The sequence below is a fragment of the Drosophila subpulchrella genome, chromosome 2R (assembly GCF_014743375.2).
Source record: "Drosophila subpulchrella strain 33 F10 #4 breed RU33 chromosome 2R, RU_Dsub_v1.1 Primary Assembly, whole genome shotgun sequence".
NCBI classification, from domain to species: Eukaryota; Metazoa; Arthropoda; class Insecta; order Diptera; family Drosophilidae; genus Drosophila; species Drosophila subpulchrella.
In genome coordinates this window covers 18,268-45,505 of record NC_050611.1, presented here as the reverse complement: position 1 = coordinate 45,505, position 27,238 = coordinate 18,268, and the positions used below count along the sequence as shown (strand labels likewise).

The 27,238-nt window shown below is 41.6% G+C and overlaps 60 non-coding genes and 9 pseudogenes across 60 annotated transcripts; all 69 read right to left on the bottom strand.

Annotated features, from left to right (window-relative positions):
• Positions 1-81: 81 nt before the first annotated feature.
• On the bottom strand, positions 82-200 carry LOC119552383. The gene has a single exon (XR_005219713.1). It is a non-coding gene; the product is annotated as a 5S ribosomal RNA (ribosomal RNA).
• Positions 201-473: 273 nt separating this feature from the next.
• On the bottom strand, positions 474-591 carry LOC119552262. The gene has a single exon (XR_005219635.1). It is a non-coding gene; the product is annotated as a 5S ribosomal RNA (ribosomal RNA).
• A 273-nt stretch (positions 592-864) lies between these two features.
• LOC119552382 lies at positions 865-983 on the bottom strand. The gene has a single exon (XR_005219712.1). It is a non-coding gene; the product is annotated as a 5S ribosomal RNA (ribosomal RNA).
• Positions 984-1,257: 274 nt separating this feature from the next.
• Positions 1,258-1,375, bottom strand: LOC119552261. The gene has a single exon (XR_005219634.1). It is a non-coding gene; the product is annotated as a 5S ribosomal RNA (ribosomal RNA).
• Positions 1,376-1,647: 272 nt separating this feature from the next.
• LOC119552381 lies at positions 1,648-1,766 on the bottom strand. Its single transcript, XR_005219711.1, has one exon. It is a non-coding gene; the product is annotated as a 5S ribosomal RNA (ribosomal RNA).
• A 274-nt stretch (positions 1,767-2,040) lies between these two features.
• Positions 2,041-2,159, bottom strand: LOC119552238. Its single transcript, XR_005219613.1, has one exon. It is a non-coding gene; the product is annotated as a 5S ribosomal RNA (ribosomal RNA).
• Positions 2,160-2,430: 271 nt separating this feature from the next.
• Positions 2,431-2,549, bottom strand: LOC119552274. Its single transcript, XR_005219647.1, has one exon. It is a non-coding gene; the product is annotated as a 5S ribosomal RNA (ribosomal RNA).
• Positions 2,550-2,822: 273 nt separating this feature from the next.
• Positions 2,823-2,941, bottom strand: LOC119552380. Its single transcript, XR_005219710.1, has one exon. It is a non-coding gene; the product is annotated as a 5S ribosomal RNA (ribosomal RNA).
• A 273-nt stretch (positions 2,942-3,214) lies between these two features.
• LOC119552237 lies at positions 3,215-3,333 on the bottom strand. Its single transcript, XR_005219612.1, has one exon. It is a non-coding gene; the product is annotated as a 5S ribosomal RNA (ribosomal RNA).
• A 274-nt stretch (positions 3,334-3,607) lies between these two features.
• LOC119552379 lies at positions 3,608-3,726 on the bottom strand. Its single transcript, XR_005219709.1, has one exon. It is a non-coding gene; the product is annotated as a 5S ribosomal RNA (ribosomal RNA).
• Positions 3,727-3,999: 273 nt separating this feature from the next.
• On the bottom strand, positions 4,000-4,118 carry LOC119552378. Its single transcript, XR_005219708.1, has one exon. It is a non-coding gene; the product is annotated as a 5S ribosomal RNA (ribosomal RNA).
• A 274-nt stretch (positions 4,119-4,392) lies between these two features.
• On the bottom strand, positions 4,393-4,510 carry LOC119552260. Its single transcript, XR_005219633.1, has one exon. It is a non-coding gene; the product is annotated as a 5S ribosomal RNA (ribosomal RNA).
• A 273-nt stretch (positions 4,511-4,783) lies between these two features.
• On the bottom strand, positions 4,784-4,902 carry LOC119552377. Its single transcript, XR_005219707.1, has one exon. It is a non-coding gene; the product is annotated as a 5S ribosomal RNA (ribosomal RNA).
• Positions 4,903-5,174: 272 nt separating this feature from the next.
• On the bottom strand, positions 5,175-5,292 carry LOC119552215. Its single transcript, XR_005219591.1, has one exon. It is a non-coding gene; the product is annotated as a 5S ribosomal RNA (ribosomal RNA).
• A 273-nt stretch (positions 5,293-5,565) lies between these two features.
• On the bottom strand, positions 5,566-5,684 carry LOC119552236. The gene has a single exon (XR_005219611.1). It is a non-coding gene; the product is annotated as a 5S ribosomal RNA (ribosomal RNA).
• A 272-nt stretch (positions 5,685-5,956) lies between these two features.
• LOC119552376 lies at positions 5,957-6,075 on the bottom strand. Its single transcript, XR_005219706.1, has one exon. It is a non-coding gene; the product is annotated as a 5S ribosomal RNA (ribosomal RNA).
• A 273-nt stretch (positions 6,076-6,348) lies between these two features.
• Positions 6,349-6,466, bottom strand: LOC119552258. The gene has a single exon (XR_005219632.1). It is a non-coding gene; the product is annotated as a 5S ribosomal RNA (ribosomal RNA).
• A 274-nt stretch (positions 6,467-6,740) lies between these two features.
• LOC119552235 lies at positions 6,741-6,859 on the bottom strand. The gene has a single exon (XR_005219610.1). It is a non-coding gene; the product is annotated as a 5S ribosomal RNA (ribosomal RNA).
• Positions 6,860-7,133: 274 nt separating this feature from the next.
• Positions 7,134-7,252, bottom strand: LOC119552375. The gene has a single exon (XR_005219705.1). It is a non-coding gene; the product is annotated as a 5S ribosomal RNA (ribosomal RNA).
• A 273-nt stretch (positions 7,253-7,525) lies between these two features.
• On the bottom strand, positions 7,526-7,644 carry LOC119552374. The gene has a single exon (XR_005219704.1). It is a non-coding gene; the product is annotated as a 5S ribosomal RNA (ribosomal RNA).
• Positions 7,645-7,918: 274 nt separating this feature from the next.
• Positions 7,919-8,037, bottom strand: LOC119552372. Its single transcript, XR_005219702.1, has one exon. It is a non-coding gene; the product is annotated as a 5S ribosomal RNA (ribosomal RNA).
• Positions 8,038-8,310: 273 nt separating this feature from the next.
• LOC119552256 lies at positions 8,311-8,428 on the bottom strand. The gene has a single exon (XR_005219630.1). It is a non-coding gene; the product is annotated as a 5S ribosomal RNA (ribosomal RNA).
• A 272-nt stretch (positions 8,429-8,700) lies between these two features.
• Positions 8,701-8,819, bottom strand: LOC119552233. Its single transcript, XR_005219608.1, has one exon. It is a non-coding gene; the product is annotated as a 5S ribosomal RNA (ribosomal RNA).
• A 273-nt stretch (positions 8,820-9,092) lies between these two features.
• Positions 9,093-9,211, bottom strand: LOC119552370. Its single transcript, XR_005219701.1, has one exon. It is a non-coding gene; the product is annotated as a 5S ribosomal RNA (ribosomal RNA).
• A 272-nt stretch (positions 9,212-9,483) lies between these two features.
• On the bottom strand, positions 9,484-9,602 carry LOC119552273. The gene has a single exon (XR_005219646.1). It is a non-coding gene; the product is annotated as a 5S ribosomal RNA (ribosomal RNA).
• A 671-nt stretch (positions 9,603-10,273) lies between these two features.
• LOC119552309 lies at positions 10,274-10,391 on the bottom strand (annotated as a pseudogene).
• A 273-nt stretch (positions 10,392-10,664) lies between these two features.
• On the bottom strand, positions 10,665-10,783 carry LOC119552369. Its single transcript, XR_005219700.1, has one exon. It is a non-coding gene; the product is annotated as a 5S ribosomal RNA (ribosomal RNA).
• Positions 10,784-11,056: 273 nt separating this feature from the next.
• Positions 11,057-11,174, bottom strand: LOC119552277 (annotated as a pseudogene).
• A 273-nt stretch (positions 11,175-11,447) lies between these two features.
• On the bottom strand, positions 11,448-11,566 carry LOC119552368. The gene has a single exon (XR_005219699.1). It is a non-coding gene; the product is annotated as a 5S ribosomal RNA (ribosomal RNA).
• Positions 11,567-11,839: 273 nt separating this feature from the next.
• LOC119552232 lies at positions 11,840-11,958 on the bottom strand. Its single transcript, XR_005219607.1, has one exon. It is a non-coding gene; the product is annotated as a 5S ribosomal RNA (ribosomal RNA).
• A 274-nt stretch (positions 11,959-12,232) lies between these two features.
• On the bottom strand, positions 12,233-12,351 carry LOC119552367. The gene has a single exon (XR_005219698.1). It is a non-coding gene; the product is annotated as a 5S ribosomal RNA (ribosomal RNA).
• A 274-nt stretch (positions 12,352-12,625) lies between these two features.
• On the bottom strand, positions 12,626-12,741 carry LOC119552312 (annotated as a pseudogene).
• A 273-nt stretch (positions 12,742-13,014) lies between these two features.
• LOC119552247 lies at positions 13,015-13,132 on the bottom strand. The gene has a single exon (XR_005219621.1). It is a non-coding gene; the product is annotated as a 5S ribosomal RNA (ribosomal RNA).
• A 272-nt stretch (positions 13,133-13,404) lies between these two features.
• On the bottom strand, positions 13,405-13,523 carry LOC119552272. Its single transcript, XR_005219645.1, has one exon. It is a non-coding gene; the product is annotated as a 5S ribosomal RNA (ribosomal RNA).
• A 274-nt stretch (positions 13,524-13,797) lies between these two features.
• On the bottom strand, positions 13,798-13,916 carry LOC119552231. Its single transcript, XR_005219606.1, has one exon. It is a non-coding gene; the product is annotated as a 5S ribosomal RNA (ribosomal RNA).
• Positions 13,917-14,190: 274 nt separating this feature from the next.
• Positions 14,191-14,309, bottom strand: LOC119552230. The gene has a single exon (XR_005219605.1). It is a non-coding gene; the product is annotated as a 5S ribosomal RNA (ribosomal RNA).
• Positions 14,310-14,583: 274 nt separating this feature from the next.
• LOC119552366 lies at positions 14,584-14,702 on the bottom strand. The gene has a single exon (XR_005219697.1). It is a non-coding gene; the product is annotated as a 5S ribosomal RNA (ribosomal RNA).
• Positions 14,703-14,974: 272 nt separating this feature from the next.
• LOC119552365 lies at positions 14,975-15,093 on the bottom strand. The gene has a single exon (XR_005219696.1). It is a non-coding gene; the product is annotated as a 5S ribosomal RNA (ribosomal RNA).
• Positions 15,094-15,367: 274 nt separating this feature from the next.
• LOC119552315 lies at positions 15,368-15,483 on the bottom strand (annotated as a pseudogene).
• Positions 15,484-15,755: 272 nt separating this feature from the next.
• Positions 15,756-15,874, bottom strand: LOC119552364. The gene has a single exon (XR_005219695.1). It is a non-coding gene; the product is annotated as a 5S ribosomal RNA (ribosomal RNA).
• A 274-nt stretch (positions 15,875-16,148) lies between these two features.
• Positions 16,149-16,267, bottom strand: LOC119552363. Its single transcript, XR_005219694.1, has one exon. It is a non-coding gene; the product is annotated as a 5S ribosomal RNA (ribosomal RNA).
• A 273-nt stretch (positions 16,268-16,540) lies between these two features.
• On the bottom strand, positions 16,541-16,659 carry LOC119552362. The gene has a single exon (XR_005219693.1). It is a non-coding gene; the product is annotated as a 5S ribosomal RNA (ribosomal RNA).
• A 273-nt stretch (positions 16,660-16,932) lies between these two features.
• On the bottom strand, positions 16,933-17,051 carry LOC119552360. The gene has a single exon (XR_005219691.1). It is a non-coding gene; the product is annotated as a 5S ribosomal RNA (ribosomal RNA).
• A 274-nt stretch (positions 17,052-17,325) lies between these two features.
• Positions 17,326-17,444, bottom strand: LOC119552359. The gene has a single exon (XR_005219690.1). It is a non-coding gene; the product is annotated as a 5S ribosomal RNA (ribosomal RNA).
• A 274-nt stretch (positions 17,445-17,718) lies between these two features.
• On the bottom strand, positions 17,719-17,837 carry LOC119552358. Its single transcript, XR_005219689.1, has one exon. It is a non-coding gene; the product is annotated as a 5S ribosomal RNA (ribosomal RNA).
• A 273-nt stretch (positions 17,838-18,110) lies between these two features.
• LOC119552357 lies at positions 18,111-18,229 on the bottom strand. The gene has a single exon (XR_005219688.1). It is a non-coding gene; the product is annotated as a 5S ribosomal RNA (ribosomal RNA).
• Positions 18,230-18,502: 273 nt separating this feature from the next.
• Positions 18,503-18,621, bottom strand: LOC119552229. The gene has a single exon (XR_005219604.1). It is a non-coding gene; the product is annotated as a 5S ribosomal RNA (ribosomal RNA).
• Positions 18,622-18,895: 274 nt separating this feature from the next.
• LOC119552228 lies at positions 18,896-19,014 on the bottom strand. The gene has a single exon (XR_005219603.1). It is a non-coding gene; the product is annotated as a 5S ribosomal RNA (ribosomal RNA).
• Positions 19,015-19,288: 274 nt separating this feature from the next.
• Positions 19,289-19,408, bottom strand: LOC119552286 (annotated as a pseudogene).
• Positions 19,409-19,681: 273 nt separating this feature from the next.
• Positions 19,682-19,799, bottom strand: LOC119552209. Its single transcript, XR_005219585.1, has one exon. It is a non-coding gene; the product is annotated as a 5S ribosomal RNA (ribosomal RNA).
• A 273-nt stretch (positions 19,800-20,072) lies between these two features.
• On the bottom strand, positions 20,073-20,191 carry LOC119552356. Its single transcript, XR_005219687.1, has one exon. It is a non-coding gene; the product is annotated as a 5S ribosomal RNA (ribosomal RNA).
• Positions 20,192-20,464: 273 nt separating this feature from the next.
• LOC119552279 lies at positions 20,465-20,581 on the bottom strand (annotated as a pseudogene).
• Positions 20,582-20,853: 272 nt separating this feature from the next.
• Positions 20,854-20,971, bottom strand: LOC119552255. The gene has a single exon (XR_005219629.1). It is a non-coding gene; the product is annotated as a 5S ribosomal RNA (ribosomal RNA).
• Positions 20,972-21,244: 273 nt separating this feature from the next.
• LOC119552227 lies at positions 21,245-21,363 on the bottom strand. Its single transcript, XR_005219602.1, has one exon. It is a non-coding gene; the product is annotated as a 5S ribosomal RNA (ribosomal RNA).
• Positions 21,364-21,636: 273 nt separating this feature from the next.
• On the bottom strand, positions 21,637-21,754 carry LOC119552295 (annotated as a pseudogene).
• Positions 21,755-22,027: 273 nt separating this feature from the next.
• Positions 22,028-22,146, bottom strand: LOC119552354. The gene has a single exon (XR_005219686.1). It is a non-coding gene; the product is annotated as a 5S ribosomal RNA (ribosomal RNA).
• Positions 22,147-22,419: 273 nt separating this feature from the next.
• Positions 22,420-22,538, bottom strand: LOC119552226. Its single transcript, XR_005219601.1, has one exon. It is a non-coding gene; the product is annotated as a 5S ribosomal RNA (ribosomal RNA).
• A 273-nt stretch (positions 22,539-22,811) lies between these two features.
• Positions 22,812-22,930, bottom strand: LOC119552353. The gene has a single exon (XR_005219685.1). It is a non-coding gene; the product is annotated as a 5S ribosomal RNA (ribosomal RNA).
• Positions 22,931-23,202: 272 nt separating this feature from the next.
• LOC119552350 lies at positions 23,203-23,321 on the bottom strand. Its single transcript, XR_005219682.1, has one exon. It is a non-coding gene; the product is annotated as a 5S ribosomal RNA (ribosomal RNA).
• A 274-nt stretch (positions 23,322-23,595) lies between these two features.
• On the bottom strand, positions 23,596-23,714 carry LOC119552338. Its single transcript, XR_005219671.1, has one exon. It is a non-coding gene; the product is annotated as a 5S ribosomal RNA (ribosomal RNA).
• Positions 23,715-23,987: 273 nt separating this feature from the next.
• Positions 23,988-24,106, bottom strand: LOC119552225. The gene has a single exon (XR_005219600.1). It is a non-coding gene; the product is annotated as a 5S ribosomal RNA (ribosomal RNA).
• Positions 24,107-24,379: 273 nt separating this feature from the next.
• LOC119552327 lies at positions 24,380-24,498 on the bottom strand. Its single transcript, XR_005219660.1, has one exon. It is a non-coding gene; the product is annotated as a 5S ribosomal RNA (ribosomal RNA).
• A 273-nt stretch (positions 24,499-24,771) lies between these two features.
• Positions 24,772-24,888, bottom strand: LOC119552306 (annotated as a pseudogene).
• A 273-nt stretch (positions 24,889-25,161) lies between these two features.
• LOC119552254 lies at positions 25,162-25,279 on the bottom strand. Its single transcript, XR_005219628.1, has one exon. It is a non-coding gene; the product is annotated as a 5S ribosomal RNA (ribosomal RNA).
• Positions 25,280-25,550: 271 nt separating this feature from the next.
• On the bottom strand, positions 25,551-25,669 carry LOC119552316. The gene has a single exon (XR_005219651.1). It is a non-coding gene; the product is annotated as a 5S ribosomal RNA (ribosomal RNA).
• Positions 25,670-25,940: 271 nt separating this feature from the next.
• LOC119552288 lies at positions 25,941-26,057 on the bottom strand (annotated as a pseudogene).
• Positions 26,058-26,327: 270 nt separating this feature from the next.
• On the bottom strand, positions 26,328-26,445 carry LOC119552253. The gene has a single exon (XR_005219627.1). It is a non-coding gene; the product is annotated as a 5S ribosomal RNA (ribosomal RNA).
• A 276-nt stretch (positions 26,446-26,721) lies between these two features.
• On the bottom strand, positions 26,722-26,840 carry LOC119552304. The gene has a single exon (XR_005219650.1). It is a non-coding gene; the product is annotated as a 5S ribosomal RNA (ribosomal RNA).
• A 274-nt stretch (positions 26,841-27,114) lies between these two features.
• LOC119552268 lies at positions 27,115-27,232 on the bottom strand. Its single transcript, XR_005219641.1, has one exon. It is a non-coding gene; the product is annotated as a 5S ribosomal RNA (ribosomal RNA).
• Between the last annotated feature and the right edge of the window lie 6 nt (positions 27,233-27,238).

The window sequence follows — 27,238 nt, the reverse complement described above, 5'->3', positions numbered from 1 at the left end:
TCATTTGAATTTTGAATTTGCAGCGAAAAATGCTATTCAGATTGCGTTGAAAAATATAAAAGCGGCAAAAGTTGTTGACGAGGCCAACAACACGCGGTGTTCCCAAGCGGTCCCCCATCTAAGTACTAACCGCGCCCGACGCTGCTTAATTTCGGTGATCGGACGAGAACCGATGTGTTCAGCGTGGTATGGTCGTTGGCGAAAGTCGGAGGGCTGAGCGTTGGCCTTATACTCTGAATTGGAATTTCGGTCCTGCTACCTTCGGCCAATATTAAAAATGCTTTTAATCGAAATAAATGGACTGAAACGGTTTGGAGTCGTGTGCTTTAAGAAAAAAATCAGTGCAAAAATAATTTTGAAATAGTCGAAATTGAAATTCTGGATAAATTTTTCATTTGAATTTTGAATTTGCAGCGAAAAATGCTATTCAGATTGCGTTGAAAAATATAAAAGCGGCAAAAAGTTGTTGACGAGGCCAACAACACGCGGTGTTCCCAAGCGGTCCCCATCTAAGTACTAACCGCGCCCGACGCTGCTTAATTTCGGTGATCGGACGAGAACCGATGTGTTCAGCGTGGTATGGTCGTTGGCGAAAGTCGGAGGGCTGAGCGTTGGCCTTATACTCTGAATTGGAATTTCGGTCCTGCTACCTTCGGCCAATATTAAAAATGCTTTTAATCGAAATAAATGGACTGAAACGGTTTGGAGTCGTGTGCTTTAAGAAAAAAATCAGTGCAAGAAATAATTTTGAAATAGTCGAAATTGAAATTCTGGATAAATTTTTCATTTGAATTTTGAATTTGCAGCGAAAAATGCTATTCAGATTGCGTTGAAAATATAAAAGCGGCAAAAAGTTGTTGACGAGGCCAACAACACGCGGTGTTCCCAAGCGGTCCCCCATCTAAGTACTAACCGCGCCCGACGCTGCTTAATTTCGGTGATCGGACGAGAACCGATGTGTTCAGCGTGGTATGGTCGTTGGCGAAAGTCGGAGGGCTGAGCGTTGGCCTTATACTCTGAATTGGAATTTCGGTCCTGCTACCTTCGGCCAATATTAAAAATGCTTTTAATCGAAATAAATGGACTGAAACGGTTTGGAGTCGTGTGCTTTAAGAAAAAAATCAGTGCAAGAAATAATTTTGAAATAGTCGAAATTGAAATTCTGGATAAATTTTTCATTTGAATTTTGAATTTGCAGCGAAAAATGCTATTCAGATTGCGTTGAAAAATATAAAAGCGGCAAAAAGTTGTTGACGAGGCCAACAACACGCGGTGTTCCCAAGCGGTCCCCATCTAAGTACTAACCGCGCCCGACGCTGCTTAATTTCGGTGATCGGACGAGAACCGATGTGTTCAGCGTGGTATGGTCGTTGGCGAAAGTCGGAGGGCTGAGCGTTGGCCTTATACTCTGAATTGGAATTTCGGTCCTGCTACCTTCGGCCAATATTAAAAATGCTTTTAATCGAAATAAATGGACTGAAACGGTTTGGAGTCGTGTGCTTTAAGAAAAAAATCAGTGCAAGAAATAATTTTGAAATAGTCGAAATTGAAATTCTGGATAAATTTTTCATTTGAATTTTGAATTTGCAGCGAAAATGCTATTCAGATTGCGTTGAAAATATAAAAGCGGCAAAAAGTTGTTGACGAGGCCAACAACACGCGGTGTTCCCAAGCGGTCCCCCATCTAAGTACTAACCGCGCCCGACGCTGCTTAATTTCGGTGATCGGACGAGAACCGATGTGTTCAGCGTGGTATGGTCGTTGGCGAAAGTCGGAGGGCTGAGCGTTGGCCTTATACTCTGAATTGGAATTTCGGTCCTGCTACCTTCGGCCAATATTAAAAATGCTTTTAATCGAAATAAATGGACTGAAACGGTTTGGAGTCGTGTGCTTTAAGAAAAAAATCAGTGCAAGAAATAATTTTGAAATAGTCGAAATTGAAATTCTGGATAAATTTTTCATTTGAATTTTGAATTTGCAGCGAAAAATGCTATTCAGATTGCGTTGAAAAATATAAAAGCGGCAAAAAGTTGTTGACGAGGCCAACAACACGCGGTGTTCCCAAGCGGTCCCTCATCTAAGTACTAACCGCGCCCGACGCTGCTTAATTTCGGTGATCGGACGAGAACCGATGTGTTCAGCGTGGTATGGTCGTTGGCGAAAGTCGGAGGGCTGAGCGTTGGCCTTATACTCTGAATTGGAATTTCGGTCCTGCTACCTTCGGCCAATATTAAAAATGCTTTTAATCGAAATAAATGGACTGAAACGGTTTGGAGTCGTGTGCTTTAAGAAAAAATCAGTGCAAGAAATAATTTTGAAATAGTCGAAATTGAAATTCTGGATAAATTTTTCATTTGAATTTTGAATTTGCAGCGAAAAATGCTATTCAGATTGCGTTGAAAATATAAAAGCGGCAAAAAGTTGTTGACGAGGCCACAACACGCGGTGTTCCCAAGCGGTCCCCCATCTAAGTACTAACCGCGCCCGACGCTGCTTAATTTCGGTGATCGGACGAGAACCGATGTGTTCAGCGTGGTATGGTCGTTGGCGAAAGTCGGAGGGCTGAGCGTTGGCCTTATACTCTGAATTGGAATTTCGGTCCTGCTACCTTCGGCCAATATTAAAAATGCTTTTAATCGAAATAAATGGACTGAAACGGTTTGGAGTCGTGTGCTTTAAGAAAAAAATCAGTGCAAGAAATAATTTTGAAATAGTCGAAATTGAAATTCTGGATAATTTTTCATTTGAATTTTGAATTTGCAGCGAAAAATGCTATTCAGATTGCGTTGAAAAATATAAAAGCGGCAAAAAGTTGTTGACGAGGCCAACAACACGCGGTGTTCCCAAGCGGTCCCCCATCTAAGTACTAACCGCGCCCGACGCTGCTTAATTTCGGTGATCGGACGAGAACCGATGTGTTCAGCGTGGTATGGTCGTTGGCGAAAGTCGGAGGGCTGAGCGTTGGCCTTATACTCTGAATTGGAATTTCGGTCCTGCTACCTTCGGCCAATATTAAAAATGCTTTTAATCGAAATAAATGGACTGAAACGGTTTGGAGTCGTGTGCTTTAAGAAAAAATCAGTGCAAGAAATAATTTTGAAATAGTCGAAATTGAAATTCTGGATAAATTTTTCATTTGAATTTTGAATTTGCAGCGAAAAATGCTATTCAGATTGCGTTGAAAAATATAAAAGCGGCAAAAAGTTGTTGACGAGGCCAACAACACGCGGTGTTCCCAAGCGGTCCCTCATCTAAGTACTAACCGCGCCCGACGCTGCTTAATTTCGGTGATCGGACGAGAACCGATGTGTTCAGCGTGGTATGGTCGTTGGCGAAAGTCGGAGGGCTGAGCGTTGGCCTTATACTCTGAATTGGAATTTCGGTCCTGCTACCTTCGGCCAATATTAAAAATGCTTTTAATCGAAATAAATGGACTGAAACGGTTTGGAGTCGTGTGCTTTAAGAAAAAAATCAGTGCAAGAAATAATTTTGAAATAGTCGAAATTGAAATTCTGGATAAATTTTTCATTTGAATTTTGAATTTGCAGCGAAAAATGCTATTCAGATTGCGTTGAAAAATATAAAAGCGGCAAAAAGTTGTTGACGAGGCCAACAACACGCGGTGTTCCCAAGCGGTCCCCCATCTAAGTACTAACCGCGCCCGACGCTGCTTAATTTCGGTGATCGGACGAGAACCGATGTGTTCAGCGTGGTATGGTCGTTGGCGAAAGTCGGAGGGCTGAGCGTTGGCCTTATACTCTGAATTGGAATTTCGGTCCTGCTACCTTCGGCCAATATTAAAAATGCTTTTAATCGAAATAAATGGACTGAAACGGTTTGGAGTCGTGTGCTTTAAGAAAAAAATCAGTGCAAGAAATAATTTTGAAATAGTCGAAATTGAAATTCTGGATAAATTTTTCATTTGAATTTTGAATTTGCAGCGAAAAATGCTATTCAGATTGCGTTGAAAATATAAAAGCGGCAAAAAGTTGTTGACGAGGCCAACAACACGCGGTGTTCCCAAGCGGTCCCCCATCTAAGTACTAACCGCGCCCGACGCTGCTTAATTTCGGTGATCGGACGAGAACCGATGTGTTCAGCGTGGTATGGTCGTTGGCGAAAGTCGGAGGGCTGAGCGTTGGCCTTATACTCTGAATTGGAATTTCGGTCTCCTGCTACCTTCGGCCAATATTAAAAATGCTTTTAATCGAAATAAATGGACTGAAACGGTTTGGAGTCGTGTGCTTTAAGAAAAAATCAGTGCAAGAAATAATTTTGAAATAGTCGAAATTGAAATTCTGGATAAATTTTCATTTGAATTTTGAATTTGCAGCGAAAAATGCTATTCAGATTGCGTTGAAAAATATAAAAGCGGCAAAAAGTTGTTGACGAGGCCAACAACACGCGGTGTTCCCAAGCGGTCCCCATCTAAGTACTAACCGCGCCCGACGCTGCTTAATTTCGGTGATCGGACGAGAACCGATGTGTTCAGCGTGGTATGGTCGTTGGCGAAAGTCGGAGGGCTGAGCGTTGGCCTTATACTCTGAATTGGAATTTCGGTCCTGCTACCTTCGGCCAATATTAAAAATGCTTTTAATCGAAATAAATGGACTGAAACGGTTTGGAGTCGTGTGCTTTAAGAAAAAAATCAGTGCAAGAAATAATTTTGAAATAGTCGAAATTGAAATTCTGGATAAATTTTTCATTTGAATTTTGAATTTGCAGCGAAAAATGCTATTCAGATTGCGTTGAAAATATAAAAGCGGCAAAAAGTTGTTGACGAGGCCAACAACACGCGGTGTTCCCAAGCGGTCCCCCATCTAAGTACTAACCGCGCCCGACGCTGCTTAATTTCGGTGATCGGACGAGAACCGATGTGTTCAGCGTGGTATGGTCGTTGGCGAAAGTCGGAGGGCTGAGCGTTGGCCTTATACTCTGAATTGGAATTTCGGTCCTGCTACCTTCGGCCAATATTAAAAATGCTTTTAATCGAAATAAATGGACTGAAACGGTTTGGAGTCGTGTGCTTTAAGAAAAAATCAGTGCAAGAAATAATTTTGAAATAGTCGAAATTGAAATTCTGGATAAATTTTTCATTTGAATTTTGAATTTGCAGCGAAAAATGCTATTCAGATTGCGTTGAAAAATATAAAAGCGGCAAAAGTTGTTGACGAGGCCAACAACACGCGGTGTTCCCAAGCGGTCCCCCATCTAAGTACTACCGCGCCCGACGCTGCTTAATTTCGGTGATCGGACGAGAACCGATGTGTTCAGCGTGGTATGGTCGTTGGCGAAAGTCGGAGGGCTGAGCGTTGGCCTTATACTCTGAATTGGAATTTCGGTCCTGCTACCTTCGGCCAATATTAAAATGCTTTTAATCGAAATAAATGGACTGAAACGGTTTGGAGTCGTGTGCTTTAAGAAAAAAATCAGTGCAAGAAATAATTTTGAAATAGTCGAAATTGAAATTCTGGATAAATTTTTCATTTGAATTTTGAATTTGCAGCGAAAAATGCTATTCAGATTGCGTTGAAAAATATAAAAGCGGCAAAAAGTTGTTGACGAGGCCAACAACACGCGGTGTTCCCAAGCGGTCCCTCATCTAAGTACTAACCGCGCCCGACGCTGCTTAATTTCGGTGATCGGACGAGAACCGATGTGTTCAGCGTGGTATGGTCGTTGGCGAAAGTCGGAGGGCTGAGCGTTGGCCTTATACTCTGAATTGGAATTTCGGTCCTGCTACCTTCGGCCAATATTAAAAATGCTTTTAATCGAAATAAATGGACTGAAACGGTTTGGAGTCGTGTGCTTTAAGAAAAAATCAGTGCAAGAAATAATTTTGAAATAGTCGAAATTGAAATTCTGGATAAATTTTTCATTTGAATTTTGAATTTGCAGCGAAAAATGCTATTCAGATTGCGTTGAAAAATATAAAGCGGCAAAAAGTTGTTGACGAGGCCAACAACACGCGGTGTTCCCAAGCGGTCCCCCATCTAAGTACTAACCGCGCCCGACGCTGCTTAATTTCGGTGATCGGACGAGAACCGATGTGTTCAGCGTGGTATGGTCGTTGGCGAAAGTCGGAGGGCTGAGCGTTGGCCTTATACTCTGAATTGGAATTTCGGTCCTGCTACCTTCGGCCAATATTAAAAATGCTTTTAATCGAAATAAATGGACTGAAACGGTTTGGAGTCGTGTGCTTTAAGAAAAAAATCAGTGCAAGAAATAATTTTGAAATAGTCGAAATTGAAATTCTGGATAAATTTTTCATTTGAATTTTGAATTTGCAGCGAAAATGCTATTCAGATTGCGTTGAAAAATATAAAAGCGGCAAAAAGTTGTTGACGAGGCCAACAACACGCGGTGTTCCCAAGCGGTCCCCATCTAAGTACTAACCGCGCCCGACGCTGCTTAATTTCGGTGATCGGACGAGAACCGATGTGTTCAGCGTGGTATGGTCGTTGGCGAAAGTCGGAGGGCTGAGCGTTGGCCTTATACTCTGAATTGGAATTTCGGTCCTGCTACCTTCGGCCAATATTAAAAATGCTTTTAATCGAAATAAATGGACTGAAACGGTTTGGAGTCGTGTGCTTTAAGAAAAAAATCAGTGCAAGAAATAATTTTGAAATAGTCGAAATTGAAATTCTGGATAAATTTTTCATTTGAATTTTGAATTTGCAGCGAAAAATGCTATTCAGATTGCGTTGAAAAATATAAAAGCGGCAAAAAGTTGTTGACGAGGCCAACAACACGCGGTGTTCCCAAGCGGTCCCTCATCTAAGTACTAACCGCGCCCGACGCTGCTTAATTTCGGTGATCGGACGAGAACCGATGTGTTCAGCGTGGTATGGTCGTTGGCGAAAGTCGGAGGGCTGAGCGTTGGCCTTATACTCTGAATTGGAATTTCGGTCCTGCTACCTTCGGCCAATATTAAAAATGCTTTTAATCGAAATAAATGGACTGAAACGGTTTGGAGTCGTGTGCTTTAAGAAAAAAATCAGTGCAAGAAATAATTTTGAAATAGTCGAAATTGAAATTCTGGATAAATTTTTCATTTGAATTTTGAATTTGCAGCGAAAAATGCTATTCAGATTGCGTTGAAAAATATAAAAGCGGCAAAAAGTTGTTGACGAGGCCAACAACACGCGGTGTTCCCAAGCGGTCCCCCATCTAAGTACTAACCGCGCCCGACGCTGCTTAATTTCGGTGATCGGACGAGAACCGATGTGTTCAGCGTGGTATGGTCGTTGGCGAAAGTCGGAGGGCTGAGCGTTGGCCTTATACTCTGAATTGGAATTTCGGTCCTGCTACCTTCGGCCAATATTAAAAATGCTTTTAATCGAAATAAATGGACTGAAACGGTTTGGAGTCGTGTGCTTTAAGAAAAAAATCAGTGCAAGAAATAATTTTGAAATAGTCGAATTGAAATTCTGGATAAATTTTTCATTTGAATTTTGAATTTGCAGCGAAAAATGCTATTCAGATTGCGTTGAAAAATATAAAAGCGGCAAAAAGTTGTTGACGAGGCCAACAACACGCGGTGTTCCCAAGCGGTCCCCCATCTAAGTACTAACCGCGCCCGACGCTGCTTAATTTCGGTGATCGGACGAGAACCGATGTGTTCAGCGTGGTATGGTCGTTGGCGAAAGTCGGAGGGCTGAGCGTTGGCCTTATACTCTGAATTGGAATTTCGGTCCTGCTACCTTCGGCCAATATTAAAAATGCTTTTAATCGAAATAAATGGACTGAAACGGTTTGGAGTCGTGTGCTTTAAGAAAAAAATCAGTGCAAGAAATAATTTTGAAATAGTCGAAATTGAAATTCTGGATAAATTTTTCATTTGAATTTTGAATTTGCAGCGAAAAATGCTATTCAGATTGCGTTGAAAAATATAAAAGCGGCAAAAAGTTGTTGACGAGGCCAACAACACGCGGTGTTCCCAAGCGGTCCCCCATCTAAGTACTAACCGCGCCCGACGCTGCTTAATTTCGGTGATCGGACGAGAACCGATGTGTTCAGCGTGGTATGGTCGTTGGCGAAAGTCGGAGGGCTGAGCGTTGGCCTTATACTCTGAATTGGAATTTCGGTCCTGCTACCTTCGGCCAATATTAAAAATGCTTTTAATCGAAATAAATGGACTGAAACGGTTTGGAGTCGTGTGCTTTAAGAAAAAAATCAGTGCAAGAAATAATTTTGAAATAGTCGAATTGAAATTCTGGATAAATTTTTCATTTGAATTTTGAATTTGCAGCGAAAAATGCTATTCAGATTGCGTTGAAAAATATAAAAGCGGCAAAAAGTTGTTGACGAGGCCAACAACACGCGGTGTTCCCAAGCGGTCCCCATCTAAGTACTAACCGCGCCCGACGCTGCTTAATTTCGGTGATCGGACGAGAACCGATGTGTTCAGCGTGGTATGGTCGTTGGCGAAAGTCGGAGGGCTGAGCGTTGGCCTTATACTCTGAATTGGAATTTCGGTCCTGCTACCTTCGGCCAATATTAAAAATGCTTTTAATCGAAATAAATGGACTGAAACGGTTTGGAGTCGTGTGCTTTAAGAAAAAAATCAGTGCAAGAAATAATTTTGAAATAGTCGAAATTGAAATTCTGGATAAATTTTTCATTTGAATTTTGAATTTGCAGCGAAAAATGCTATTCAGATTGCGTTGAAAAATATAAACGGCAAAAAGTTGTTGACGAGGCCAACAACACGCGGTGTTCCCAAGCGGTCCCTCATCTAAGTACTAACCGCGCCCGACGCTGCTTAATTTCGGTGATCGGACGAGAACCGATGTGTTCAGCGTGGTATGGTCGTTGGCGAAAGTCGGAGGGCTGAGCGTTGGCCTTATACTCTGAATTGGAATTTCGGTCCTGCTACCTTCGGCCAATATTAAAAATGCTTTTAATCGAAATAAATGGACTGAAACGGTTTGGAGTCGTGTGCTTTAAGAAAAAAATCAGTGCAAGAAATAATTTTGAAATAGTCGAAATTGAAATTCTGGATAAATTTTTCATTTGAATTTTGAATTTGCAGCGAAAAATGCTATTCAGATTGCGTTGAAAAATATAAAGCGGCAAAAAGTTGTTGACGAGGCCAACAACACGCGGTGTTCCCAAGCGGTCCCCCATCTAAGTACTAACCGCGCCCGACGCTGCTTAATTTCGGTGATCGGACGAGAACCGATGTGTTCAGCGTGGTATGGTCGTTGGCGAAAGTCGGAGGGCTGAGCGTTGGCCTTATACTCTGAATTGGAATTTCGGTCCTGCTACCTTCGGCCAATATTAAAAATGCTTTTAATCGAAATAAATGGACTGAAACGGTTTGGAGTCGTGTGCTTTAAGAAAAAATCAGTGCAAGAAATAATTTTGAAATAGTCGAAATTGAAATTCTGGATAAATTTTTCATTTGAATTTTGAATTTGCAGCGAAAAATGCTATTCAGATTGCGTTGAAAAATATAAAAGCGGCAAAAAGTTGTTGACGAGGCCACAACACGCGGTGTTCCCAAGCGGTCCCCCATCTAAGTACTAACCGCGCCCGACGCTGCTTAATTTCGGTGATCGGACGAGAACCGATGTGTTCAGCGTGGTATGGTCGTTGGCGAAAGTCGGAGGGCTGAGCGTTGGCCTTATACTCTGAATTGGAATTTCGGTCCTGCTACCTTCGGCCAATATTAAAAATGCTTTTAATCGAAATAAATGGACTGAAACGGTTTGGAGTCGTGTGCTTTAAGAAAAAATCAGTGCAAGAAATAATTTTGAAATAGTCGAAATTGAAATTCTGGATAAATTTTTCATTTGAATTTTGAATTTGCAGCGAAAAATGCTATTCAGATTTCGTTGAAAAATATAAAAGAAAAAAAAAGTTTTTGAGAAGGGCAACAACGCGTTTTGTTCAAGCGCGTCCTCCCCAATTTGTACTACCGCGCCCCGCTGCCTTATTTTTTTTTTTTTTACGAGAACGGATTTGTTTTTTATTTGGTAGCGTGGTTGGGTCGTTGGCGAAAGTCGGAGGGCTTTGCGTTGGATTTTTATTTTCTTTTTTTTTTTTTCCTCTTTTTACCTTCGGCCATTATTAAAAATTTTTTTAACGAAAAAAAAATTGACTGAAACGGTTTTGTCGTGTGTTTTAAGAAAAAAAATTGCAAGAAAAAATTTTTTTTTTGTCGAAATTGAAATTCTGATAAATTTTTTTCATTTGAATTTGAATTTGCAGCGAAAAATGCTATTCAGATTGCGTTGAAAAATATAAAAGCGGCAAAAAGTTGTTGACGAGGCCACAACACGCGGTGTTCCCAAGCGGTCCCCATCTAAGTACTAACCGCGCCCGACGCTGCTTAATTTCGGTGATCGGACGAGAACCGATGTGTTCAGCGTGGTATGGTCGTTGGCGAAAGTCGGAGGGCTGAGCGTTGGCCTTATACTCTGAATTGGAATTTCGGTCCTGCTACCTTCGGCCAATATTAAAATGCTTTTAATCGAAATAAATGGACTGAAACGGTTTGGAGTCGTGTGCTTTAAGAAAAAAATCAGTGCAAGAAATAATTTTGAAATAGTCGAAATTGAAATTCTGGATAAATTTTTCATTTGAATTTTGAATTTGCAGCGAAAAATGCTATTCAGATTGCGTTGAAAAATATAAAAGCGGCAAAAAGTTGTTGACGAGGCCAACAACACGCGGTGTTCCCAAGCGGTCCCCCATCTAAGTACTAACCGCGCCCGACGCTGCTTAATTTCGGTGATCGGACGAGAACCGATGTGTTCAGCGTGGTATGGTCGTTGGCGAAAGTCGGAGGGCTGAGCGTTGGCCTTATACTCTGAATTGGAATTTCGGTCCTGCTACCTTCGGCCAATATTAAAAATGCTTTTAATCGAAATAAATGGACTGAAACGGTTTGGAGTCGTGTGCTTTAAGAAAAAATCAGTGCAAGAAATAATTTTGAAATAGTCGAAATTGAAATTCTGGATAAATTTTTCATTTGAATTTTGAATTTGCAGCGAAAAATGCTATTCAGATTGCGTTGAAAAATATAAAAGCGGCAAAAAGTTGTTGACGAGGCCAACACACGCGGTGTTCCCAAGCGGTCCCCCATCTAAGTACTAACCGCGCCCGACGCTGCTTAATTTCGGTGATCGGACGAGAACCGATGTGTTCAGCGTGGTATGGTCGTTGGCGAAAGTCGGAGGGCTGAGCGTTGGCCTTATACTCTGAATTGGAATTTCGGTCCTGCTACCTTCGGCCAATATTAAAAATGCTTTTAATCGAATAAATGGACTGAAACGGTTTGGAGTCGTGTGCTTTAAGAAAAAAATCAGTGCAAGAAATAATTTTGAAATAGTCGAAATTGAAATTCTGGATAAATTTTTCATTTGAATTTTGAATTTGCAGCGAAAAATGCTATTCAGATTGCGTTGAAAAATATAAAAGCGGCAAAAAGTTGTTGACGAGGCCAACAACACGCGGTGTTCCCAAGCGGTCCCCCATCTAAGTACTAACCGCGCCCGACGCTGCTTAATTTCGGTGATCGGACGAGAACCGATGTGTTCAGCGTGGTATGGTCGTTGGCGAAAGTCGGAGGGCTGAGCGTTGGCCTTATACTCTGAATTGGAATTTCGGTCCTGCTACCTTCGGCCAATATTAAAAATGCTTTTAATCGAAATAAATGGACTGAAACGGTTTGGAGTCGTGTGCTTTAAGAAAAAAATCAGTGCAAGAAATAATTTGAAATAGTCGAAATTGAAATTCTGGATAAATTTTTCATTTGAATTTTGAATTTGCAGCGAAAAATGCTATTCAGATTGCGTTGAAAAATATAAAAGCGGCAAAAAGTTGTTGACGAGGCCAACAACACGCGGTGTTCCCAAGCGGTCCCTCATCTAAGTACTAACCGCGCCCGACGCTGCTTAATTTCGGTGATCGGACGAGAACCGATGTGTTCAGCGTGGTATGGTCGTTGGCGAAAGTCGGAGGGCTGAGCGTTGGCCTTATACTCTGAATTGGAATTTCGGTCCTGCTACCTTCGGCCAATATTAAAAATGCTTTTAATCGAAATAAATGGACTGAAACGGTTTGGAGTCGTGTGCTTTAAGAAAAAAATCAGTGCAAGAAATAATTTTGAAATAGTCGAAATTGAAATTCTGGATAAATTTTTCATTTGAATTTTGAATTTGCAGCGAAAAATGCTATTCAGATTGCGTTGAAAAATATAAAAGCGGCAAAAAGTTGTTGACGAGGCCAACAACACGCGGTGTTCCCAAGCGGTCCCCCATCTAAGTACTAACCGCGCCCGACGCTGCTTAATTTCGGTGATCGGACGAGAACCGATGTGTTCAGCGTGGTATGGTCGTTGGCGAAAGTCGGAGGGCTGAGCGTTGGCCTTATACTCTGAATTGGAATTTCGGTCCTGCTACCTTCGGCCAATATTAAAAATGCTTTTAATCGAAATAAATGGACTGAAACGGTTTGGAGTCGTGTGCTTTAAGAAAAAAATCAGTGCAAGAAATAATTTTGAAATAGTCGAAATTGAAATTCTGGATAAATTTTTCATTTGAATTTTGAATTTGCAGCGAAAAATGCTATTCAGATTGCGTTGAAAAATATAAAAGCGGCAAAAAGTTGTTGACGAGGCCAACAACACGCGGTGTTCCCAGCGGTCCCCCATCTAAGTACTAACCGCCCGACGCTGCTTAATTTCGGTGATCGGACGAGAACCGATGTGTTCAGCGTGGTATGGTCGTTGGCGAAAGTCGGAGGGCTGAGCGTTGGCCTTATACTCTGAATTGGAATTTCGGTCCTGCTACCTTCGGCCAATATTAAAAATGCTTTTAATCGAAATAAATGGACTGAAACGGTTTGGAGTCGTGTGCTTTAAGAAAAAATCAGTGCAAGAAATAATTTTGAAATAGTCGAAATTGAAATTCTGGATAAATTTTTCATTTGAATTTTGAATTTGCAGCGAAAAATGCTATTCAGATTGCGTTGAAAAATATAAAAGCGGCAAAAAGTTGTTGACGAGGCCAACAACACGCGGTGTTCCCAGCGGTCCCCCATCTAAGTACTAACCGCGCCCGACGCTGCTTAATTTCGGTGATCGGACGAGAACCGATGTGTTCAGCGTGGTATGGTCGTTGGCGAAAGTCGGAGGGCTGAGCGTTGGCCTTATACTCTGAATTGGAATTTCGGTCCTGCTACCTTCGGCCAATATTAAAAATGCTTTTAATCGAAATAAATGGACTGAAACGGTTTGGAGTCGTGTGCTTTAAGAAAAAAATCAGTGCAAGAAATAATTTTGAAATAGTCGAAATTGAAATTCTGGATAAATTTTTCATTTGAATTTTGAATTTGCAGCGAAAATGCTATTCAGATTGCGTTGAAAAATATAAAAGCGGCAAAAAGTTGTTGACGAGGCCACAACACGCGGTGTTCCCAAGCGGTCCCCCATCTAAGTACTAACCGCGCCCGACGCTGCTTAATTTCGGTGATCGGACGAGAACCGATGTGTTCAGCGTGGTATGGTCGTTGGCGAAAGTCGGAGGGCTGAGCGTTGGCCTTATACTCTGAATTGGAATTTCGGTCCTGCTACCTTCGGCCAATATTAAAAAATGCTTTTAATCGAAATAAATGGACTGAAACGGTTTGGAGTCGTGTGCTTTAAGAAAAAATCAGTGCAAGAAATAATTTTGAAATAGTCGAAATTGAAATTCTGGATAAATTTTTCATTTGAATTTTGAATTTGCAGCGAAAAATGCTATTCAGATTGCGTTGAAAAATATAAAAGCGGCAAAAAGTTGTTGACGAGGCCAACAACACGCGGTGTTCCCAAGCGGTCCCTCATCTAAGTACTAACCGCGCCCGACGCTGCTTAATTTCGGTGATCGGACGAGAACCGATGTGTTCAGCGTGGTATGGTCGTTGGCGAAAGTCGGAGGGCTGAGCGTTGGCCTTATACTCTGAATTGGAATTTCGGTCCTGCTACCTTCGGCCAATATTAAAAATGCTTTTAATCGAAATAAATGGACTGAAACGGTTTGGAGTCGTGTGCTTTAAGAAAAAAATCAGTGCAAGAAATAATTTTGAAATAGTCGAAATTGAAATTCTGGATAAATTTTTCATTTGAATTTTGAATTTGCAGCGAAAAATGCTATTCAGATTGCGTTGAAAAATATAAAAGCGGCAAAAAGTTGTTGACGAGGCCAACAACACGCGGTGTTCCCAAGCGGTCCCTCATCTAAGTACTAACCGCGCCCGACGCTGCTTAATTTCGGTGATCGGACGAGAACCGATGTGTTCAGCGTGGTATGGTCGTTGGCGAAAGTCGGAGGGCTGAGCGTTGGCCTTATACTCTGAATTGGAATTTCGGTCCTGCTACCTTCGGCCAATATTAAAAATGCTTTTAATCGAAATAAATGGACTGAAACGGTTTGGAGTCGTGTGCTTTAAGAAAAAAATCAGTGCAAGAAATAATTTTGAAATAGTCGAAATTGAAATTCTGGATAAATTTTTCATTTGAATTTTGAATTTGCAGCGAAAAATGCTATTCAGATTGCGTTGAAAAATATAAAAGCGGCAAAAAGTTGTTGACGAGGCCAACAACACGCGGTGTTCCCAAGCGGTCCCCCATCTAAGTACTAACCGCGCCCGACGCTGCTTAATTTCGGTGATCGGACGAGAACCGATGTGTTCAGCGTGGTATGGTCGTTGGCGAAAGTCGGAGGGCTGAGCGTTGGCCTTATACTCTGAATTGGAATTTCGGTCCTGCTACCTTCGGCCAATATTAAAAATGCTTTTAATCGAAATAAATGGACTGAAACGGTTTGGAGTCGTGTGCTTTAAGAAAAAAATCAGTGCAAGAAATAATTTTGAAATAGTCGAAATTGAAATTCTGATAAATTTTTCATTTGAATTTTGAATTTGCAGCGAAAAATGCTATTCAGATTGCGTTGAAAATATAAAAGCGGCAAAAAGTTGTTGACGAGGCCAACAACACGCGGTGTTCCCAAGCGGTCCCCCATCTAAGTACTAACCGCGCCCGACGCTGCTTAATTTCGGTGATCGGACGAGAACCGATGTGTTCAGCGTGGTATGGTCGTTGGCGAAAGTCGGAGGGCTGAGCGTTGGCCTTATACTCTGAATTGGAATTTCGGTCCTGCTACCTTCGGCCAATATTAAAAATGCTTTTAATCGAAATAAATGGACTGAAACGGTTTGGAGTCGTGTGCTTTAAGAAAAAAATCAGTGCAAGAAATAATTTTGAAATAGTCGAAATTGAAATTCTGGATAAATTTTTCATTTGAATTTTGAATTTGCAGCGAAAAATGCTATTCAGATTGCGTTGAAAAATATAAAAGCGGCAAAAAGTTGTTGACGAGGCCAACACACGCGGTGTTCCAAGCGGTCCCCATCTAAGTACTAACCGCGCCCGACGCTGCTTAATTTCGGTGATCGGACGAGAACCGATGTGTTCAGCGTGGTATGGTCGTTGGCGAAAGTCGGAGGGCTGAGCGTTGGCCTTATACTCTGAATTGGAATTTCGGTCCTGCTACCTTCGGCCAATATTAAAAATGCTTTTAATCGAAATAAATGGACTGAAACGGTTTGGAGTCGTGTGCTTTAAGAAAAAATCAGTGCAAGAAATAATTTTGAAATAGTCGAAATTGAAATTCTGGATAAATTTTTCATTTGAATTTTGAATTTGCAGCGAAAAATGCTATTCAGATTGCGTTGAAAAATATAAAGCGGCAAAAAGTTGTTGACGAGGCCAACAACACGCGGTGTTCCCAAGCGGTCCCCCATCTAAGTACTAACCGCGCCCGACGCTGCTTAATTTCGGTGATCGGACGAGAACCGATGTGTTCAGCGTGGTATGGTCGTTGGCGAAAGTCGGAGGGCTGAGCGTTGGCCTTATACTCTGAATTGGAATTTCGGTCCTGCTACCTTCGGCCAATATTAAAAATGCTTTTAATCGAAATAAATGGACTGAAACGGTTTGGAGTCGTGTGCTTTAAGAAAAAAATCAGTGCAAGAAATAATTTTGAAATAGTCGAAATTGAAATTCTGGATAAATTTTTCATTTGAATTTTGAATTTGCAGCGAAAAATGCTATTCAGATTGCGTTGAAAAATATAAAAGCGGCAAAAAGTTGTTGACGAGGCCAACAACACGCGGTGTTCCCAAGCGGTCCCCCATCTAAGTACTAACCGCGCCCGACGCTGCTTAATTTCGGTGATCGGACGAGAACCGATGTGTTCAGCGTGGTATGGTCGTTGGCGAAAGTCGGAGGGCTGAGCGTTGGCCTTATACTCTGAATTGGAATTTCGGTCCTGCTACCTTCGGCCAATATTAAAAATGCTTTTAATCGAAATAAATGGACTGAAACGGTTTGGAGTCGTGTGCTTTAAGAAAAAAATCAGTGCAAGAAATAATTTTGAAATAGTCGAAATTGAAATTCTGGATAAATTTTTCATTTGAATTTTGAATTTGCAGCGAAAAATGCTATTCAGATTGCGTTGAAAAATATAAAGCGGCAAAAAGTTGTTGACGAGGCCAACAACACGCGGTGTTCCCAAGCGGTCCCCCATCTAAGTACTAACCGCGCCCGACGCTGCTTAATTTCGGTGATCGGACGAGAACCGATGTGTTCAGCGTGGTATGGTCGTTGGCGAAAGTCGGAGGGCTGAGCGTTGGCCTTATACTCTGAATTGGAATTTCGGTCCTGCTACCTTCGGCCAATATTAAAAATGCTTTTAATCGAAATAAATGGACTGAAACGGTTTGGAGTCGTGTGCTTTAAGAAAAAAATCAGTGCAAGAAATAATTTTGAAATAGTCGAAATTGAAATTCTGGATAAATTTTTCATTTGAATTTTGAATTTGCAGCGAAAAATGCTATTCAGATTGCGTTGAAAAATATAAAGCGGCAAAAAGTTGTTGACGAGGCCAACAACACGCGGTGTTCCCAAGCGGTCCCCCATCTAAGTACTAACCGCGCCCGACGCTGCTTAATTTCGGTGATCGGACGAGAACCGATGTGTTCAGCGTGGTATGGTCGTTGGCGAAAGTCGGAGGGCTGAGCGTTGGCCTTATACTCTGAATTGGAATTTCGGTCCTGCTACCTTCGGCCAATATTAAAAATGCTTTTAATCGAAATAAATGGACTGAAACGGTTTGGAGTCGTGTGCTTTAAGAAAAAAATCAGTGCAAGAAATAATTTTGAAATAGTCGAAATTGAAATTCTGGATAAATTTTTCATTTGAATTTTGAATTTGCAGCGAAAAATGCTATTCAGATTGCGTTGAAAAATATAAAAGCGGCAAAAAGTTGTTGACGAGGCCAACAACACGCGGTGTTCCCAAGCGGTCCCCCATCTAAGTACTAACCGCGCCCGACGCTGCTTAATTTCGGTGATCGGACGAGAACCGATGTGTTCAGCGTGGTATGGTCGTTGGCGAAAGTCGGAGGGCTGAGCGTTGGCCTTATACTCTGAATTGGAATTTCGGTCCTGCTACCTTCGGCCAATATTAAAAATGCTTTTAATCGAAATAAATGGACTGAAACGGTTTGGAGTCGTGTGCTTTAAGAAAAAAATCAGTGCAAGAAATAATTTTGAAATAGTCGAAATTGAAATTCTGGATAAATTTTTCATTTGAATTTTGAATTTGCAGCGAAAAATGCTATTCAGATTGCGTTGAAAAATATAAAAGCGGCAAAAAGTTGTTGACGAGGCCAACAACACGCGGTGTTCCCAAGCGGTCCCCCATCTAAGTACTAACCGCGCCCGACGCTGCTTAATTTCGGTGATCGGACGAGAACCGATGTGTTCAGCGTGGTATGGTCGTTGGCGAAAGTCGGAGGGCTGAGCGTTGGCCTTATACTCTGAATTGGAATTTCGGTCCTGCTACCTTCGGCCAATATTAAAAATGCTTTTAATCGAAATAAATGGACTGAAACGGTTTGGAGTCGTGTGCTTTAAGAAAAAAATCAGTGCAAGAAATAATTTTGAAATAGTCGAAATTGAAATTCTGGATAAATTTTTCATTTGAATTTTGAATTTGCAGCGAAAAATGCTATTCAGATTGCGTTGAAAAATATAAAAGCGCAAAAAGTTGTTGACGAGGCCAACAACACGCGGTGTTCCCAAGCGGTCCCCCATCTAAGTACTAACCGCGCCCGACGCTGCTTAATTTCGGTGATCGGACGAGAACCGATGTGTTCAGCGTGGTATGGTCGTTGGCGAAAGTCGGAGGGCTGAGCGTTGGCCTTATACTCTGAATTGGAATTTCGGTCCTGCTACCTTCGGCAATATTAAAAATGCTTTTAATCGAAATAAATGGACTGAAACGGTTTGGAGTCGTGTGCTTTAAGAAAAAAATCAGTGCAAGAAATAATTTTGAAATAGTCGAAATTGAAATTCTGGATAAATTTTTCATTTGAATTTTGAATTTGCAGCGAAAAATGCTATTCAGATTGCGTTGAAAAATATAAAAGCGGCAAAAAGTTGTTGACGAGGCCAACAACACGCGGTGTTCCCAAGCGGTCCCTCATCTAAGTACTAACCGCGCCCGACGCTGCTTAATTTCGGTGATCGGACGAGAACCGATGTGTTCAGCGTGGTATGGTCGTTGGCGAAAGTCGGAGGGCTGAGCGTTGGCCTTATACTCTGAATTGGAATTTCGGTCCTGCTACCTTCGGCCAATATTAAAAATGCTTTTAATCGAAATAAATGGACTGAAACGGTTTGGAGTCGTGTGCTTTAAGAAAAAAATCAGTGCAAGAAATAATTTTGAAATAGTCGAAATTGAAATTCTGGATAAATTTTTCATTTGAATTTTGAATTTGCAGCGAAAAATGCTATTCAGATTGCGTTGAAAAATATAAAAGCGGCAAAAAGTTGTTGACGAGGCCAACAACACGCGGTGTTCCCAAGCGGTCCCTCATCTAAGTACTAACCGCGCCCGACGCTGCTTAATTTCGGTGATCGGACGAGAACCGATGTGTTCAGCGTGGTATGGTCGTTGGCGAAAGTCGGAGGGCTGAGCGTTGGCCTTATACTCTGAATTGGAATTTCGGTCCTGCTACCTTCGGCCAATATTAAAAATGCTTTTAATCGAAATAAATGGACTGAAACGGTTTGGAGTCGTGTGCTTTAAGAAAAAAATCAGTGCAAGAAATAATTTTGAAATAGTCGAAATTGAAATTCTGGATAAATTTTTCATTTGAATTTTGAATTTGCAGCGAAAAATGCTATTCAGATTGCGTTGAAAAATATAAAAGCGGCAAAAAGTTGTTGACGAGGCCAACAACACGCGGTGTTTCCCAAGCGGTCCCTCATCTAAGTACTAACCGCGCCCGACGCTGCTTAATTTCGGTGATCGGACGAGAACCGATGTGTTCAGCGTGGTATGGTCGTTGGCGAAAGTCGGAGGGCTGAGCGTTGGCCTTATACTCTGAATTGGAATTTCGGTCCTGCTACCTTCGGCCAATATTAAAAATGCTTTTAATCGAAATAAATGGACTGAAACGGTTTGGAGTCGTGTGCTTTAAGAAAAAAATCAGTGCAAGAAATAATTTTGAAATAGTCGAAATTGAAATTCTGGATAAATTTTTCATTTGAATTTTGAATTTGCAGCGAAAAATGCTATTCAGATTGCGTTGAAAAATATAAAGCGGCAAAAAGTTGTTGACGAGGCCAACAACACGCGTGTTCCCAAGCGGTCCCCCATCTAAGTACTAACCGCGCCCGACGCTGCTTAATTTCGGTGATCGGACGAGAACCGATGTGTTCAGCGTGGTATGGTCGTTGGCGAAAGTCGGAGGGCTGAGCGTTGGCCTTATACTCTGAATTGGAATTTCGGTCCTGCTACCTTCGGCCAATATTAAAAATGCTTTTAATCGAAATAAATGGACTGAAACGGTTTGGAGTCGTGTGCTTTAAGAAAAAAATCAGTGCAAGAAATAATTTTGAAATAGTCGAAATTGAAATTCTGGATAAATTTTTCATTTGAATTTTGAATTTGCAGCGAAAATGCTATTCAGATTGCGTTGAAAAATATAAAAGCGGCAAAAAGTTGTTGACGAGGCCAACAACACGCGGTGTTCCCAAGCGGTCCCCCATCTAAGTACTAACCGCGCCCGACGCTGCTTAATTTCGGTGATCGGACGAGAACCGATGTGTTCAGCGTGGTATGGTCGTTGGCGAAAGTCGGAGGGCTGAGCGTTGGCCTTATACTCTGAATTGGAATTTCGGTCCTGCTACCTTCGGCCATATTAAAAATGCTTTTAATCGAAATAAATGGACTGAAACGGTTTGGAGTCGTGTGCTTTAAGAAAAAAATCAGTGCAAGAAATAATTTTGAAATAGTCGAAATTGAAATTCTGGATAAATTTTTCATTTGAATTTTGAATTTGCAGCGAAAAATGCTATTCAGATTGCGTTGAAAAATATAAAAGCGGCAAAAAGTTGTTGACGAGGCCAACAACACGCGGTGTTCCCAAGCGGTCCCCTCTAAGTACTAACCGCGCCCGACGCTGCTTAATTTCGGTGATCGGACGAGAACCGATGTGTTCAGCGTGGTATGGTCGTTGGCGAAAGTCGGAGGGCTGAGCGTTGGCCTTATACTCTGAATTGGAATTTCGGTCCTGCTACCTTCGGCCAATATTAAAAATGCTTTTAATCGAAATAAATGGACTGAAACGGTTTGGAGTCGTGTGCTTTAAGAAAAAAATCAGTGCAAGAAATAATTTTGAAATAGTCGAAATTGAAATTCTGGATAAATTTTTCATTTGAATTTTGAATTTGCAGCGAAAAATGCTATTCAGATTGCGTTGAAAAATAAAAGCGGCAAAAAGTTGTTGACGAGGCCAACAACACGCGGTGTTCCCAAGCGGTCCCCATCTAAGTACTAACCGCGCCCGACGCTGCTTAATTTCGGTGATCGGACGAGAACCGATGTGTTCAGCGTGGTATGGTCGTTGGCGAAAGTCGGAGGGCTGAGCGTTGGCCTTATACTCTGAATTGGAATTTCGGTCCTGCTACCTTCGGCCAATATTAAAAATGCTTTTAATCGAAATAAATGGACTGAAACGGTTTGGAGTCGTGTGCTTTAAGAAAAAATCAGTGCAAGAAATAATTTTGAAATAGTCGAAATTGAAATTCTGGATAAATTTTTCATTTGAATTTTGAATTTGCAGCGAAAAATGCTATTCAGATTGCGTTGAAAAATATAAAAGCGGCAAAAAGTTGTTGACGAGGCCAACAACACGCGGTGTTCCCAAGCGGTCCCTCATCTAAGTACTAACCGCGCCCGACGCTGCTTAATTTCGGTGATCGGACGAGAACCGATGTGTTCAGCGTGGTATGGTCGTTGGCGAAAGTCGGAGGGCTGAGCGTTGGCCTTATACTCTGAATTGGAATTTCGGTCCTGCTACCTTCGGCCAATATTAAAAATGCTTTTAATCGAAATAAATGGACTGAAACGGTTTGGAGTCGTGTGCTTTAAGAAAAAAATCAGTGCAAGAAATAATTTTGAAATAGTCGAAATTGAAATTCTGGATAATTTTTTCATTTGAATTTTGAATTTGCAGCGAAAAATGCTATTCAGATTGCGTTGAAAAATATAAAAGCGGCAAAAAGTTGTTGACGAGGCAACAACACGCGGTGTTCCCAAGCGGTCCCCATCTAAGTACTAACCGCGCCCGACGCTGCTTAATTTCGGTGATCGGACGAGAACCGATGTGTTCAGCGTGGTATGGTCGTTGGCGAAAGTCGGAGGGCTGAGCGTTGGCCTTATACTCTGAATTGGAATTTCGGTCCTGCTACCTTCGGCCAATATTAAAAATGCTTTTAATCGAAATAAATGGACTGAAACGGTTTGGAGTCGTGTGCTTTAAGAAAAAAATCAGTGCAAGAAATAATTTTGAAATAGTCGAAATTGAAATTCTGGATAAATTTTTCATTTGAATTTTGAATTTGCAGCGAAAAATGCTATTCAGATTGCGTTGAAAATATAAAAGCGGCAAAAAGTTGTTGACGAGGCCAACAACACGCGGTGTTCCCAAGCGGTCCCCCATCTAAGTACTAACCGCGCCCGACGCTGCTTAATTTCGGTGATCGGACGAGAACCGATGTGTTCAGCGTGGTATGGTCGTTGGCGAAAGTCGGAGGGCTGAGCGTTGGCCTTATACTCTGAATTGGAATTTCGGTCCTGCTACCTTCGGCCAATATTAAAAATGCTTTTAATCGAAATAAATGGACTGAAACGGTTTGGAGTCGTGTGCTTTAAGAAAAAAATCAGTGCAAGAAATATTTTGAAATAGTCGAAATTGAAATTCTGGATAAATTTTTCATTTGAATTTTGAATTTGCAGCGAAAAATGCTATTCAGATTGCGTTGAAAAATATAAAAGCGGCAAAAAGTTGTTGACGAGGCCAACAACACGCGGTGTTCCCAAGCGGTCCCTCATCTAAGTACTAACCGCGCCCGACGCTGCTTAATTTCGGTGATCGGACGAGAACCGATGTGTTCAGCGTGGTATGGTCGTTGGCGAAAGTCGGAGGGCTGAGCGTTGGCCTTATACTCTGAATTGGAATTTCGGTCCTGCTACCTTCGGCCAATATTAAAATGCTTTTAATCGAAATAAATGGACTGAAACGGTTTGGAGTCGTGTGCTTTAAGAAAAAAATCAGTGCAAGAAATAATTTTGAAATAGTCGAAATTGAAATTCTGGATAAATTTTTCATTTGAATTTTGAATTTGCAGCGAAAAATGCTATTCAGATTGCGTTGAAAAATATAAAAGCGGCAAAAAGTTGTTGACGAGGCCAACAACACGCGGTGTTCCCAAGCGGTCCCCCATCTAAGTACTAACCGCGCCCGACGCTGCTTAATTTCGGTGATCGGACGAGAACCGATGTGTTCAGCGTGGTATGGTCGTTGGCGAAAGTCGGAGGGCTGAGCGTTGGCCTTATACTCTGAATTGGAATTTCGGTCCTGCTACCTTCGGCCAATATTAAAATGCTTTTAATCGAAATAAATGGACTGAAACGGTTTGGAGTCGTGTGCTTTAAGAAAAAAATCAGTGCAAGAAATAATTTTGAAATAGTCGAAATTGAAATTCTGGATAAATTTTTCATTTGAATTTTGAATTTGCAGCGAAAAATGCTATTCAGATTGCGTTGAAAAATATAAAGCGGCAAAAAGTTGTTGACGAGGCCAACAACACGCGGTGTTCCCAAGCGGTCCCCCATCTAAGTACTAACCGCGCCCGACGCTGCTTAATTTCGGTGATCGGACGAGAACCGATGTGTTCAGCGTGGTATGGTCGTTGGCGAAAGTCGGAGGGCTGAGCGTTGGCCTTATACTCTGAATTGGAATTTCGGTCCTGCTACCTTCGGCCAATATTAAAAATGCTTTTAATCGAAATAAATGGACTGAAACGGTTTGGAGTCGTGTGCTTTAAGAAAAAAATCAGTGCAAGAAATAATTTTGAAATAGTCGAAATTGAAATTCTGGATAAATTTTTCATTTGAATTTTGAATTTGCAGCGAAAAATGCTATTCAGATTGCGTTGAAAAATATAAAAGCGGCAAAAAGTTGTTGACGAGGCCAACAACACGCGGTGTTCCCAAGCGGTCCCCCATCTAAGTACTAACCGCGCCCGACGCTGCTTAATTTCGGTGATCGGACGAGAACCGATGTGTTCAGCGTGGTATGGTCGTTGGCGAAAGTCGGAGGGCTGAGCGTTGGCCTTATACTCTGAATTGGAATTTCGGTCCTGCTACCTTCGGCCAATATTAAAAATGCTTTTAATCGAAATAAATGGACTGAAACGGTTTTGAGTCGTGTGCTTTAAGAAAAAAATCAGTGCAAGAAATAATTTTGAAATAGTCGAAATTGAAATTCTGGATAAATTTTTCATTTGAATTTTGAATTTGCAGCGAAAAATGCTATTCAGATTGCGTTGAAAAATATAAAGCGGCAAAAAGTTGTTGACGAGGCCAACAACACGCGGTGTTCCCAAGCGGTCCCTCATCTAAGTACTAACCGCGCCCGACGCTGCTTAATTTCGGTGATCGGACGAGAACCGATGTGTTCAGCGTGGTATGGTCGTTGGCGAAAGTCGGAGGGCTGAGCGTTGGCCTTATACTCTGAATTGGAATTTCGGTCCTGCTACCTTCGGCCAATATTAAAAATGCTTTTAATCGAAATAAATGGACTGAAACGGTTTGGAGTCGTGTGCTTTAAGAAAAAATCAGTGCAAGAAATAATTTTGAAATAGTCGAAATTGAAATTCTGGATAAATTTTTCATTTGAATTTTGAATTTGCAGCGAAAAATGCTATTCAGATTGCGTTGAAAAATATAAAAGCGGCAAAAAGTTGTTGACGAGGCCAACAACACGCGGTGTTCCCAAGCGGTCCCCCATCTAAGTACTAACCGCGCCCGACGCTGCTTAATTTCGGTGATCGGACGAGAACCGATGTGTTCAGCGTGGTATGGTCGTTGGCGAAAGTCGGAGGGCTGAGCGTTGGCCTTATACTCTGAATTGGAATTTCGGTCCTGCTACCTTCGGCCAATATTAAAAATGCTTTTAATCGAAATAAATGGACTGAAACGGTTTGGAGTCGTGTGCTTTAAGAAAAAATCAGTGCAAGAAATAATTTTGAAATAGTCGAAATTGAAATTCTGGATAAATTTTTCATTTGAATTTTGAATTTGCAGCGAAAAATGCTATTCAGATTGCGTTGAAAAATATAAAAGCGGCAAAAAGTTGTTGACGAGGCCAACAACACGCGGTGTTCCAAGCGGTCCCCATCTAAGTACTAACCGCGCCCGACGCTGCTTAATTTCGGTGATCGGACGAGAACCGATGTGTTCAGCGTGGTATGGTCGTTGGCGAAAGTCGGAGGGCTGAGCGTTGGCCTTATACTCTGAATTGGAATTTCGGTCCTGCTACCTTCGGCCAATATTAAAAATGCTTTTAATCGAAATAAATGGACTGAAACGGTTTGGAGTCGTGTGCTTTAAGAAAAAAATCAGTGCAAGAAATAATTTTGAAATAGTCGAAATTGAAATTCTGGATAAATTTTTCATTTGAATTTTGAATTTGCAGCGAAAAATGCTATTCAGATTGCGTTGAAAAATATAAAAGCGGCAAAAGTTGTTGACGAGGCCAACAACACGCGGTGTTCCCAAGCGGTCCCCATCTAAGTACTAACCGCGCCCGACGCTGCTTAATTTCGGTGATCGGACGAGAACCGATGTGTTCAGCGTGGTATGGTCGTTGGCGAAAGTCGGAGGGCTGAGCGTTGGCCTTATACTCTGAATTGGAATTTCGGTCCTGCTACCTTCGGCCAATATTAAAAATGCTTTTAATCGAAATAAATGGACTGAAACGGTTTGGAGTCGTGTGCTTTAAGAAAAAATCAGTGCAAGAAATAATTTTGAAATAGTCGAAATTGAAATTCTGGATAAATTTTTCATTTGAATTTTGAATTTGCAGCGAAAAATGCTATTCAGATTGCGTTGAAAAATATAAAAGCGGCAAAATTGTTGACGAGGCCAACAACACGCGGTGTTCCCAAGCGGTCCCCCATCTAAGTACTAACCGCGCCCGACGCTGCTTAATTTCGGTGATCGGACGAGAACCGATGTGTTCAGCGTGGTATGGTCGTTGGCGAAAGTCGGAGGGCTGAGCGTTGGCCTTATACTCTGAATTGGAATTTCGGTCCTGCTACCTTCGGCCAATATTAAAAATGCTTTTAATCGAAATAAATGGACTGAAACGGTTTGGAGTCGTGTGCTTTAAGAAAAAATCAGTGCAAGAAATAATTTTGAAATAGTCGAAATTGAAATTCTGGATAAATTTTTCATTTGAATTTTGAATTTGCAGCGAAAAATGCTATTCAGATTGCGTTGAAAAATAAAAGCGGCAAAAAGTTGTTGACGAGGCCAACAACGCGGTGTTCCCAAGCGGTCCCCCATCTAAGTACTAACCGCGCCCGACGCTGCTTAATTTCGGTGATCGGACGAGAACCGATGTGTTCAGCGTGGTATGGTCGTTGGCGAAAGTCGGAGGGCTGAGCGTTGGCCTTATACTCTGAATTGGAATTTCGGTCCTGCTACCTTCGGCCAATATTAAAATGCTTTTAATCGAAATAAATGGACTGAAACGGTTTGGAGTCGTGTGCTTTAAGAAAAAATCAGTGCAAGAAATAATTTTGAAATAGTCGAAATTGAAATTCTGGATAAATTTTTCATTTGAATTTTGAATTTGCAGCGAAAAATGCTATTCAGATTGCGTTGAAAAATATAAAGCGGCAAAAGTTGTTGACGAGGCCAACAACACGCGGTGTTCCCAAGCGGTCCCCATCTAAGTACTAACCGCGCCCGACGCTGCTTAATTTCGGTGATCGGACGAGAACCGATGTGTTCAGCGTGGTATGGTCGTTGGCGAAAGTCGGAGGGCTGAGCGTTGGCCTTATACTCTGAATTGGAATTTCGGTCCTGCTACCTTCGGCCAATATTAAAAATGCTTTTAATCGAAATAAATGGACTGAAACGGTTTGGAGTCGTGTGCTTTAAGAAAAAAATCAGTGCAAGAAATAATTTTGAAATAGTCGAAATTGAAATTCTGGATAAATTTTTCATTTGAATTTTGAATTTGCAGCGAAAATGCTATTCAGATTGCGTTGAAAAATAAAATAAAAGCGGCAAAAAGTTGTTGACGAGGCCAACAACACGCGGTGTTCCCAAGCGGTCCCCCATCTAAGTACTAACCGCGCCCGACGCTGCTTAATTTCGGTGATCGGACGAGAACCGATGTGTTCAGCGTGGTATGGTCGTTGGCGAAAGTCGGAGGGCTGAGCGTTGGCCTTATACTCTGAATTGGAATTTCGGTCCTGCTACCTTCGGCCAATATTAAAAATGCTTTTAATCGAAATAAATGGACTGAAACGGTTTGGAGTCGTGTGCTTTAAGAAAAAAATCAGTGCAAGAAATAATTTTGAAATAGTCGAAATTGAAATTCTGGATAAATTTTTCATTTGAATTTTGAATTTGCAGCGAAAAATGCTATTCAGATTGCGTTGAAAAATATAAAAGCGGCAAAAAGTTGTTGACGAGGCCAACAACACGCGGTGTTCCAAGCGGTCCCCCATCTAAGTACTAACCGCGCCCGACGCTGCTTAATTTCGGTGATCGGACGAGAACCGATGTGTTCAGCGTGGTATGGTCGTTGGCGAAAGT